This window comes from Capsicum annuum, chromosome 10 (genome assembly GCF_002878395.1).
Source record: "Capsicum annuum cultivar UCD-10X-F1 chromosome 10, UCD10Xv1.1, whole genome shotgun sequence".
Classification (NCBI taxonomy): domain Eukaryota; kingdom Viridiplantae; phylum Streptophyta; class Magnoliopsida; order Solanales; family Solanaceae; genus Capsicum; species Capsicum annuum.
The window spans coordinates 137351796-137364014 of NC_061120.1; the positions used below are offsets into that span (position 1 = coordinate 137351796).

The window sequence follows — 12219 nt, forward strand, 5'->3', positions numbered from 1 at the left end:
TAGTTCAATTTATAGTATGTCAATGTACAAGATACAGGTCACTGAATATAACTGAATATCCTCATAACACATATGTCAATGTACCAGATACATAACTTCAGAAAAATGTGAAACTTAAGGCTCGATAGGATTTATCTCATGAAGGTTTAGAGCTGTGGATGTACAGGCTAGGAAGCAGATCACCTTTTAGTCTAAACAAATGGATTTTGATCAATGTAAACAACACTCAACAACATAACCAACTCTCACTTCTAAATAAGTATTAAGAATAGACATGAATCAGAAGATAAAACATCCTTTACACGAATGATAAATAGAAGTGCTTAGATTTATGTATGTGTGCTTAGTTTATACTCATTCTATATGCCATACAACAAATGTACATTTGGTAATTACTGTCGGTGACAAAGCGACTGATAATAGAAAGTAGACTTTACCTTCCACCATAAAGAAGAAACCCCAATGCTGTAAATAGGGAAACACCACCCAGTACATTGTGTTAGTACTTTGCAACAAATACATGTAATGAAAAGCACTTTAAATCAGTTAAATCTTAAACAAGAACCTGCAAAGAACATCTTGGATAAGATAACGAGTACTGAACTAGGTTTTTTTCTTCCATTGTTTTCTAAACGTCCCGATGGAAGTTTCATTGCACTTTCTTTTCAAATGATTGGTCCTATAAACTCCGCTTTTTTTGATGTGTTGGCTTTGTTATGGAACTATGTATTCATGTTCTTTGGTAGTTCGTTCGCTAGTTTTTGCATTTTTTTAGGATATTCAGAAGTTGCACCAAGAGGTTAGGTCACCGACCATCTTGACATCTGGTGGATGTTTTTTCATTAGACACCTTTCATTTGTGACATTGTATGCTACATTTTTGTATATTGTCCAGCATATTTTACTTGATATGCCAAGTCTTGCATTCTTCACAACTTAAGGCTTGCTAGTATTATTCTGGGCTGAGATATACTACCAGGTTCTTGCGGTCTCTAGCTTCGTTTTGTGCAGATATATCTCTTCTCGAGGTTAACGTATATATTCAGAAGTTGCATGTAGAGGTTAGGCCACCAACTATCTTGACATCTCGTGGATATTTTTTTCATTAGACACCTTTCATTTGTGACGTTGTATGCTACATTTTTACAGATTGTCCAACATATTTTGCTTGCTATGCCATGTCTTGCATTCTTCACAACTTAAGCCTTGCTAGTATTATTCTGGGCTGAGATATACTACCAGGTTCTTGCAGTCTCTAGCTTAGTTTTCTGCAGATATATCTCTTCTCGAGGTTAACATATCTGTCTTTCCTTTCAGGGTCGTGCTGTATCCACTAATGGGCTTAGACCTAGTTTCTTCACAATTAATGGAGTAGTTTATGCTATTCAGGTAAACATATGACAGTTATGCAGTATTTATATATTATATGGTATTACTTTCGTGTAAGAGCATCAATTTATTTTGGGGCTTCCTAGAAATAAACTCTGGTCTGGGAGTTTGGACATCAATTTATTTTGGCGCTTTCTCTTATTTTACTGGACGTTTGGACATTTTTTCTGTAGGGGAAATACATATTTTTGCAGAACAATGTTTCTTTTATCTAATCTATAGGTTTTTCAATTATCTCAACTTCAACTTGGATTAGAGAACTTCATATTGAAAAACTAGTAAAATTGAAGTACAGGTGGATATGTGTATCGATAGTTTTGGTTTGACTTTACATATTATCAGTTTGATTTGATGAACTTTGGTTTGTAAATGCTAAATCGATAACCGAATCAATGAGATTTTTGTTATCATTTTTTGGTTAATTGAGTTTTTATTTTTCATGGTTTGATTTTTGATTTAACCGATAAGAAAATACTCCTCTTTACTTTCTTTTATTTTCATTTGTTCTACGCTATATTCATTTATAAAGTCTTCACATCTATAAATGTCTAATATCGGATATGGGCTTTTCTTATTTTCTTGATTTTTCTGAGTTGTTGAACATCAGTGTGCATGAAGATAATAAGGATGAACTTTCTCGTCCAAACTCGTCCTATCTCTATATGATATGCTCACTGGGCAGGCTTGTACATTGATTTAGGAGAGAAGGGATCGAGTTACAACAGCTTCTATTCTTAGTGGATAGTAGGCTACCATAGATGATAGCCTTTCAACAAGGAATTTAGAGGTATGCCAGTTAGATGCAACTTATTTTATCTTATTTGCATAATTTACATGTTGTCTATTAGTCTATTCAAAGAATATTATCTCCTATTGTGTCTGCATATGTAAGGTTTCCATTGATGGTAAAAATCAATTAATCTGAGTATTTGTTAAAGACATTGAGGGCTGGTGATTATGTAGGTAGGTTTATATTAGGTGATTATGTAGGGAGGGGAGAGGGTAATCTACAAGATGCTAAATCTACACTTTCCTCCTCAGAAACATACATAATCTTGGTGATATTCTTTACCTCATCTAAATAAATCTGTGGGTCCTCACCTACGTTTGACCCAAAGAACTTTGGTGGATTCATTCTCATGAAGTCTCTGATTCTAGCTGCTGCTAAATCCCCATTCTACTGCAGTGGAGCTGTAGCCTGATTTTGATGATTGCCTTGAACATTGGTGGTCACAGCTTAGGCCAACACCTGAAAGGTAGCCCTAAACTCAGCATGGGATACATTTTCATTCAAAGGATCTACGGGTTGGGGTGGGTAGTTACTATTTCTGCGAGTATTAGCTCGATAAGGAGGCATGCTTAATTATCACATAAAAGCATGAGTTAAAAGAAGATAGAGATACTGTAAGCACGATAGATCATGAAAGAAAGAGATAATTTCCTAAGGACGTTTTGTAGCCTCTTGCTCATAAATGTTCCGCGCTTCACACCATGATCAAGGCTCTACGTAATGTAGTTTTTCTGACTCCCTAGGACTCTTAAAACCTTAGTCTTTGATACCAAGTTTGTAACGCCATAAAACCTGGTCCCGAGTCATCACACAGTGCTCAAGACTATGAGTAGCCTTAAGATAACCCTGTCTGCATACTGCTAAGCCTAAATCTCATAATGATGGAAATATAGATATAAAAGTGAAACTAGAATCCAGAAAATATCTATATTATCTAAGAATAATATCTGAAACATCAATACTGAATAATTTGAATTAAAATTAGCAGTCTTACAAGCCTCTACTACTAATACTAGCTCGTCATTGGGACAAACCCCCAACTAACTCTAACTATTTGAAAGAAATGCTAAAATCTCATAAACTGCAAAATCTGAGTAATAGGTCCCCAAACTATGAGGACTCACCAACTGTCGGATATAGATGGAGATGCTCAAACTACTCACTAGGCTGATACTGAGCAATTAAACCTATATTATGAGACAATATAGTACATAGACGTATATGTGGATCAGTACTTTGAGGATGTACTGAGTATATGGGGGTGAAATGCATAAGTAAAAACATTATCTCATCATCATCATTTATAAAACAATGCATGCTAAATGTAAATGACTCACATAAGTTGGAATATCTGAAACGCTGAAATCATGGATAATAAATCAATCATACTCTATACTTTTAGTGAGTCATAACATTTAGTTCTGAAAGATATACTTGTATTCTGTCTATAAATCATATTTTCTAAGGGTAGAAAGAGCTCACTTCTGAAATTTGAAATATAAAAGATGAAGTCTGTAATTGTTATCTTTTGTAAAGCATAATCTGAGTAAACTGTGAGCTTTTACATTTAGTTTTTTCAAAATCTTTACTATTAAACTATAGGGAAAACACTTCATCTTAAGGGAGGTTCTCTTAACCGTCATAAACCGTACGAGCTACATGGAGTCCAACATCTCATCCTTCTAAGAAAGAAACCTCACATTAAGGAAAGGTGTAATACTCTTGTCGGGGAGTATAACCTACTTTTTATGTGATCGATCATATGCTAAACCTATCATCCATATAGAAATGGGAATAATCTCATAATCTGTACCTATGTTGGCTACGTAGTTCTGGGGATGATAGGGCATGCTAATCCCACACTTCTCGCTCGGTGCTAAATTCTACTTCTTTTTTATTTTCTACACTCATTCTGTTGTAAATCCACTTTAAAACTAGCATAAGGGTTTATTGAAAACCAATTATGCATTCATCTGTTAAAATCTATAAATAAAGCTGATCTAAATTCTGTAATCTGTAATAATCTGAAAACTAGATTCCATAGATAATTCGATGATCAAAAGATCAAAGCTTTACTCAAAATCTGTAATAATCTGATAATAGGAAGCTTAAAGCATCATATTTCTTGAAATAATATTATTCAATCTTTGGTTAATAACCCATGCTTCAATCACATGTCAACACATCATAATAATCATGCTTGATATTGAAAACAATGATAATTCAGCTCAAAAATAGGCATGAAAATATGAAAATAGACATACAATTCAACTTCTAAAATACTTGAAATCTGAAAATCTTGCAAAGAGAAATAATAGGTAAGAACCCTAATTCAAATCTCATGAATAATCATTCAAAATCATATAACTTTTAAATAAAAACTTGCTTTTGGGCACAAGTTTGGAAAAAGATCCTTGTTCCTTAACCCCACATACTTTGATTGATGATTAGATGCAGAAACTTGAATTGTTGATTCCTATTTGAGTTCTTGAAGATGGATTCTTGATTATCTTTCCTTGGGAATCCTCAATCTTAAGCTTTCTTGGAGAATCAATAGAGGGTTTTGATTTCTTGGAGAAGAGGTTTTAGAGCTCTAGGGTTTTGCTTCTGAAGAGAATGCTGAATAATGAGCACAAAGTATTTTGAATATGATAAATCTTGTGTTTTGGAAACATTTGAGGCTTGGGAATTGACCAAAATACCCTTTTTAAACTCCTAAGGGAAACTAGAAAACGTAATTTTTTTTCAATTTGGGTGGCCACCGCGATGCGCCACTATCGCAGTGGCTTACTGGAAAATGAATGAGTGAGAAATGAACATTCTTAGTGATGCAAAACCACCATGGTGCCCATTGAAAATTCCATTTTATCCACTAACGCAACATACCAATATCGTGTCGGGCTACTGGAAATGGGAAATTGTCCCTCTCCACGACGCGCCAATATTGCGTTTGTTTACTGGAATAGGACAATTGAGAATTTGGGATTCTTTATGATGTAGGGCTATCATGGAGGGCAACTGGAATTTGACAATCATCATTTTACCCACCTCCGCGATGGGCTGAGTGCCCAGATGCCACACTGTCAATTTAAAAATGTCATAATTCCTTCACTGAGTGATGGAATTGGGTGAATTTTGTATCGATGGAAAGCTTATTCAATTTCTCAAACAATGGGAGGTCTAAATTGAAAATTCCATGCAAAATAAATATTCTTCAATATGAAAGATATTTCTTAACATTCTAGAAATAAATTTAAGCTAGGAAAAGTGCAGGGTATTATAGTGAATATATCAAAAAAGAAACCGAATATATCAAAAAAGAAACCGAATATATCAAAAAAGAAACCGACTCAATTGAAATACAAATGAATGCAAGAACACTGATCTTGAATGACTTCACATTTAACCTTCTTTGTTAATTTATCATGATTCTAAAACCCCTAGTTATGGGGTTTAGCTATTCATGGTAAAAAGAAAAAATAAAGATTTATAGATTTTTAAAATGTTGAACTTACAAAGAATGAGAATAACAACTCAAAATCCCAAATCAATTAGAAACCTTAAAAGTCCATATCAATAATCCCAAGATCAATAGTGTATCTTAGAACCCAAAAAAATGTAAAATATGTATAGAGTATGTAACCGAAGAATAAAACTTCAATAGAGTATTTACAGATATCAATTAAAACCTATCCTAAGTAGTAAAGAAAAAATGGGTCGACAACAACTCAGGACTCATCGGTTGGGTCGTGGATCAGAACCATAAGTCAAAACTTCAGGAGTGGAACTCATATCTTGAATCTTACTTTCAGAAATTCAACTCAGGGCTCCAACTCATGTTGTGTGGGCTTGTGTCATGGCCCATAGATAGAAATCGTAGAACTCAAACTTATTGATCCTCTTCAAAACTCAACTCATGTCTACAACCCACTAGTTGTAGTTATACTCATAAAAGTCAGACTCTATCTATCATCTTTAGAAATTCAAGTCATGTGGATTGTCACGAGCCATAAGTCCTACCCAAGAGTTGTGGGTTGACTTGTCGGTCACCAGTATTATATTCTTCCTCATTCTTTCTCAATATTTTCTCCAAAACTATCTTACTAAAAAATCGACCTAAAAAAACATCATATATAACAATAATATGTAAGTTCCTATTTAGTTATCTTATTTTAAGCATCAAAAGTTGTATAAAATCATGGAACGTCAATCAGTTTTAAGGAGAGGTTATAAAACCATAGTTTGATTGACTTACATGGTGTTGATTATATTATTATTTAGTTGGTTAGAGAATAAAAGCAGCAATGGAGGTCTTTCATGGGTTGTAGCCTAGTTAATCTCTTTCTTTGACATAGATTTAGTTTTTTGAGACATTTCTTGAGAGATATGTGCCCTCAAATTTAAGGGATAGGTTGACGGATTCATTTGATCATTTGGATAAGGCGTCATAACTATTGTTGAGTATAAGGCTCCTTTTTATGACTTTTATAGGCAAACCTTGGCTAGTATTTTAATAGAGGATGAGGTTCAAAACATTTGTAAAGGGATTGACTATTAATTTTTGATTGGCTACAAATTAGCAAGCGATAACATAAGGTTATTTTTAGAGTATTGTTGATTAGGGTAATAAGGTTGAGATTTTTCATCATACGGCTTAAGGTGAAAGAGGTAAGAGGTTCACGGGCATAAGGGTTTTAGCTGTCAATCATCCCAAGGTAGAAAGTCTTTGGCTAGAGATTCTTATAGATATTATAGCAGGGTAATTTAGGTAGCTTTTCAAGGATCTAAAAGTTGGTTCTTAGGTTATGAAACTTTAGGTGGTTAAAGTTTTACACATTTAAGTTAAGGAGCTCATTTTAATTTTTTTTGTTCATAGAGTGTGGTATAGCTTTTGGCCCTTCTAGCTAGGGATGTTATGTGTGAAATTCCTTTATTTACTTAGCGAAGTAATGACCTAGAAATGTGTCAGGTCCATCATAACAGGGATTATAAATTCAAACTTACCAAGCACAAGTATACTGTTTAAAGAGGTGTATAAAGCAATAACAGTTGATATTGGGGTACTGAGGTAGAGCTAAAGAAGGTTATTATTGTGGAATATGAGTTTCTCAATTTTAAGGTGGATGTGGGAAGTGTTATGCATTTTTCAAAGACCTAAGTTGGAGGCCTCTAATGTTGTTATCAATAGTATCATCCTAATTTTCCATTGCCTACTTTAGTGTTATTTAACCGCAGGTCAACATTATTTTGTGTTTGTATATTTCTCTTCTTATCTTTATTTTATATGTGAGTCCCTTATTGTAAACATCTATGTCTCTAGACTTATTGGTGATTTTTTAACATTGGATCAGGTTTACCGATCCTGTGTATTGACTCTTTTTAGGTGTTTGATATGAGTAGATTTAATTATCCATGATATGGTCAATTTTGATGTTATATCAGTTATTTCCTAGTTGTCACCTTATCATGTAGTTTTGGATTATCAAGAGCCTGATACACTGAGGTTAGAGTAGAGGACTTTTTCTAGTTTATGTATTGAGTGGTATGTCTTTTCTTCATTCTTATTGGGTGGTGAAGAAGGGGTTTCTTTCTATGTTGGATTATGTATGGGTACTAACATTGATTATTCATCTCGTTTTTTATTATATGAGTATTATAAAGGAGTTCATGGATGTGTTTCTTAAGGAATTACGTAGTGCTCATCTAAATAGGGACAATGATTTGGATATCTCCTTAGAGTCGAGAACTAAGAAAATTCCCAATTCTCCTTATCAGATAGCCTTGATGGAGTTAAAAGAATTGAAGGATTAATTTAAACATCTATTGAGTAAATATTTTATTAGATCAAGTATTTATCTTTAGGGTTCTCTTGTCCTATTTGTCAAGAAAAAGGAGGTAAAATCTAGATATGTATTGATTATATATAGTTGAACAAAGTAATTATCAAAGAGAAGTTTCCCATTCCCTATATTGATGAGTTATTAGATAAGGTTCAAGTTGCAATGTTGTTATCTAAGATTGATTTATGGTATGGGTATTATCCACTGAAAATTAGGTCTTTGAATGCTTTGAAGATAGATATATAGAGATGTTATGGCCATTATAAGTTTATGGTTATGTCTTATAGGTTGATTGAATCCCTAACATTTTTATGGAGTTAATGAACAAAGTATTTTAGCCTTACCTTAATTTGTTTATGATTGAATTCATCAATGATATATTAGTTTAATCTAATAGCAAGGTTAAACATATGAGTCATTTAAATGTATTTCATGGATTATGTGGTCCGCGAAGATGGTATCATGGATGATTCAGCCAAGGCCACAGTGGATCCTCATTTTTCTAGGCCGACTTCCCTTATCAAGATCAGTTTTATTGGATTAGCAAGCTAAAAGATATGTTTGAAGGGTTTCTCTTTCATTTCAACTCTTTTGACTAAATTAGCTTAGAAAAAGTTTTTTTCAATTGTCAGACGAGTGAGAAAAGAGCTTTCAAAAGTTCACGACATTGTTTACTTCAGATCCTATCTTTAATTTTCTCAAGAAGCGCATGGATTTTACTGCGCATTGTGATGATTTGAAATTTTATTGGGTGGTGTTTTGAAGTAAGCATATAAAGATATAGCTTATTCCCCTAGATAGTTGAAGGTCTATAAGAAGAACTATCCTACTCATGATATGGAATTAGTGATAGTTTTATTCGTATTAAAGTTGTGGAATCATTATTTAAATAGGGTATATTGTGAGATTTTCACCAACCATTACTACCTTTACTGTTTATTTAGCCAGTGGGATCATAATATGGGACAATTAGATGGTTGAAGTTGTTAAAAGATTATGATCTCACTAGTTTTTATCTTCTGGCAAGGTTAATATGGTAATAGATGCTCTTAGTTGGAAGGCAGCGAAAGTAGAGTTTGGCTTATCTTAGGGAGGAGGAGTGAACTTTAACCTTGGACATTTAATCTTTGGCTAACCAATTAATTCGACTTGAGATTTTAGTTCTTGAGCACGTTTTAGCTTGTGTCGAGTCTAGATCCTTACTATTGGAGCAGATTTGGGATTGACATATTAATGATGAGTAGTTGTAGGTGTACCAAAGGTAGTGACTTAATTAGAAAATTTTGGTGGAGGCTCATAGTTTTGAGGAACTCTATCGATCTAGGAAAAGCTAAAATGTACCATGATTTGAAGAAGCGCTATTGGGGGTATGGGACAAAGAAAACACTATGGAATTTATGGCCAAGTAGTTCAATTTCAAATAGGTTAAGTATGAACTTCGGTAATTGGGTGGTTTGATACAATGGATGTATATCTAAGAGTGATATTAAGAGTAGATCACTATGTAATTTAAGGTTGGTTTGCAGCAGACTCTGAGGAAATTTTATTCCATTTTGGCGATTATGGATAGGTTGATCAAATCAAAGTAGTATGTACCTGTGGATATGAACAACAATGCAGAGAAGGTGGCTGAAATCTATATTTATTCAATAGTTTGGTTGCACAACATGCCTATTTGCATCATTTCTGATAGTGGTACTTAGTTTACCTCAATCTTTTGAAGTTCTATAAAACAAGAGTTGGTCATTAAGTTAGATATTCTGTAATACCCCACATTTTGGACTAGAATGAAAATCCGTCATTCCTATGCGTGGATGTTTCAAAATCCTCAAATCCTATATAAATTTGGTGTGTTAATCAATTATGTAGTGTGGTAATCTATTTGAGCATAAATTTAGATCATAGAGGTCCCCTAACTGAAGTACAAGTTGAAAGCTTTCAAATCTTTCAAGTTTTAGTGAGCACCAAAACTTTTTTAATCCACTATAACTCGTTGTATATGAAGAAATGGGTGGTTTACTATATATCAAATGAAATCTCTTTGAATTAGATTTCCAACGATACCATATTCACCTAAATCCGATATCGGAGCAAAGAGTTATCCCCATTTTATTCCAGCATGTCAAGCTGGAAAATGTTGACGACGTTTTGAGATGGGCTATCACGTTTCTGACGACCTTTTTGATGATGTCGTCACATTCTGATGACATTTCTGATGATATCGTCAGCCCTGGGCAGAAAATCAAGAATTTGGACTCCTTTTGTGACAACCATTTGTGACGGCCTGTCATGGATGGCGTCAAGTATATTTTTCCAGCAATTCCTGGGCATTTTTGTAAGGGTATTTTGGTCATTTTCTTTACCTTCCACGAATTATAACCCTAAAGAGGCATAATTTTTTCCATATTTCTTCAGTTAAGCATCTTAAAAACCCTCTCTTACACTCTCAACCACAAGATTAGGGTTTCCATCAAATTCATCTCTCAAAAACAAGATTCAAGCCTTTTTCCAATATTATCAAGAATTAAGTTTCCCAATCCAAGAACTGTAATGCCCCGAGATCCTATCCCGAGATGTCACACGGTGCTTGTGACCCCAAAAACCACAAGCTAACCCTTTACTAATATTTGTAGTACCTGTACACTGCATAATATCTGGAATAAATGCAGAAACTGGCCATAAGGTTCAACACATCTTTAAATACTCAAAATATAAAACTGAATACTATAGAATACATCCGGCTAAAGAGCCTCTAATATGACTAAACTGTGGAATTGATGGGACAGGACCCTAACTAACTCCATCAACTGAAAGTAAATAAAATTTTGATTACAATAATAATAAAACTGAAACTCATCCTTAAAAGAAAAGGACTCACTGCTACTGCTGCTGACTAGGACTGATCCGCTGATGATACTATGGGTCCTGTGCCTCTAAACCTATGGTGTCAAATGAGACACCATAGCGCAAATGCGTCAGCACAAAATGTACCGAGTATGTAGATGGGGTAAGGCTAAATACAAAGGCTCATGCATGCAAAATATGTATAACCTAAATGATCATGAGAATACCGCACGAAAATAAGCACACATATAAGAATGCATAAATCATACTCATAATCATCACAACTCTAGAGACTTGACCTTGGATACCGCTTTAGTGCAAGCTAAACTCACTACCATCACTGAGATATTGAACCACTAACTCATCTGCTATTGATAACTGAGGATCTGAGTATACTTATATCAAAGACTAAGTTCATAGCTTACCGCTTTCAACCGACAAAATTAAAGAATCAACTTTTCTAACAGATAAATTTGGAAGCTTTATTAATGATAAGAAAATAGGATTATATCTGAATCCAACAACAAGAATACTTAACAAATTCTGAGGAGGAGACCAAGCCTATCTGACGGGAGATCTTTAAAATATTATAATAAGAATATTCAACATGATCTGAGATTGAGATCAAGCCTCTCTGATGGGAGATCTTTAAATATGATAGTAAGCATCTGTATATGAGGACAAGCCTATCTGATGGGATGGTCCATGAATCACTGGAACTATCTGAGTTCCTTAATAAGATATACGATTGTACCATACGGTCTTGACTTCTAAAGATTGATACTGAAACTGCAACTGTAGGAAGTAGTCACTTAACGGACATGCCCCGAACTACCACAGGTGGGGTCCAACCTGTAACCCTAGCTGGAAGGGCGTCAATACCGTGCCACGTGTAAAGACTCACTCTCGGGTCAAGCCTATCTGATGGGATGAACCCGCAGGAAGTCGACCTGAGGTAATATAATAATCAACCTCTCTGACGGTGACAGCCTCTATTGATGGGGACTCCTGTATCTTATGCTTGATACACAGTTTTGGAGTTTAGGGATTGCTACTAACAACTCCGACCTCTCTCTCTAACGAGAGGAATCACCATCCTTTCCCTCGGTCGGTGCTAGTTTCTACTCCCAACTGAAAGACTCTCACTGAATTCTTAGAATGAACACAATAAAGCTGAATTTGTTTACATGCTTATGTTTCTCAAATGTCTGGCTGAAATATGATGAGATCACTTGGTTCCGTATCTGACAGAAACAATATCGAATCACGATATCTAAATGATGATACATAGCTTGATTAGATTATTCGAATCATTTCTGAGATTAGAATTGAATCACTTGAGTTCCATTAGGACTG

The 12219-nt window shown here is 34.5% G+C and overlaps 1 long non-coding RNA gene across 23 annotated transcripts in view; it reads left to right on the forward strand.

Moving 5' to 3' along the window:
* The window catches only part of LOC107845367, a 36809-nt gene that overhangs the window by 4587 nt on the left and 20003 nt on the right, over window positions 1–12219 (forward strand). For 6 of the 23 annotated variants that reach the window (XR_007045898.1, XR_007045901.1, XR_007045899.1 and 3 more), the window contains exons 3-6: window positions 896–1061; window positions 1150–1242; window positions 1318–1389; window positions 1997–2176. This is a non-coding gene — a long non-coding RNA (uncharacterized LOC107845367). Of the gene's footprint in view, window positions 1–895; window positions 1062–1149; window positions 1243–1317; window positions 1390–1996; window positions 2177–2547; window positions 2646–12219 lie in introns of all 23 variants that reach the window. The other 17 variants (XR_007045912.1, XR_007045907.1, XR_007045903.1 and 14 more) reach the window with 12 other exon arrangements.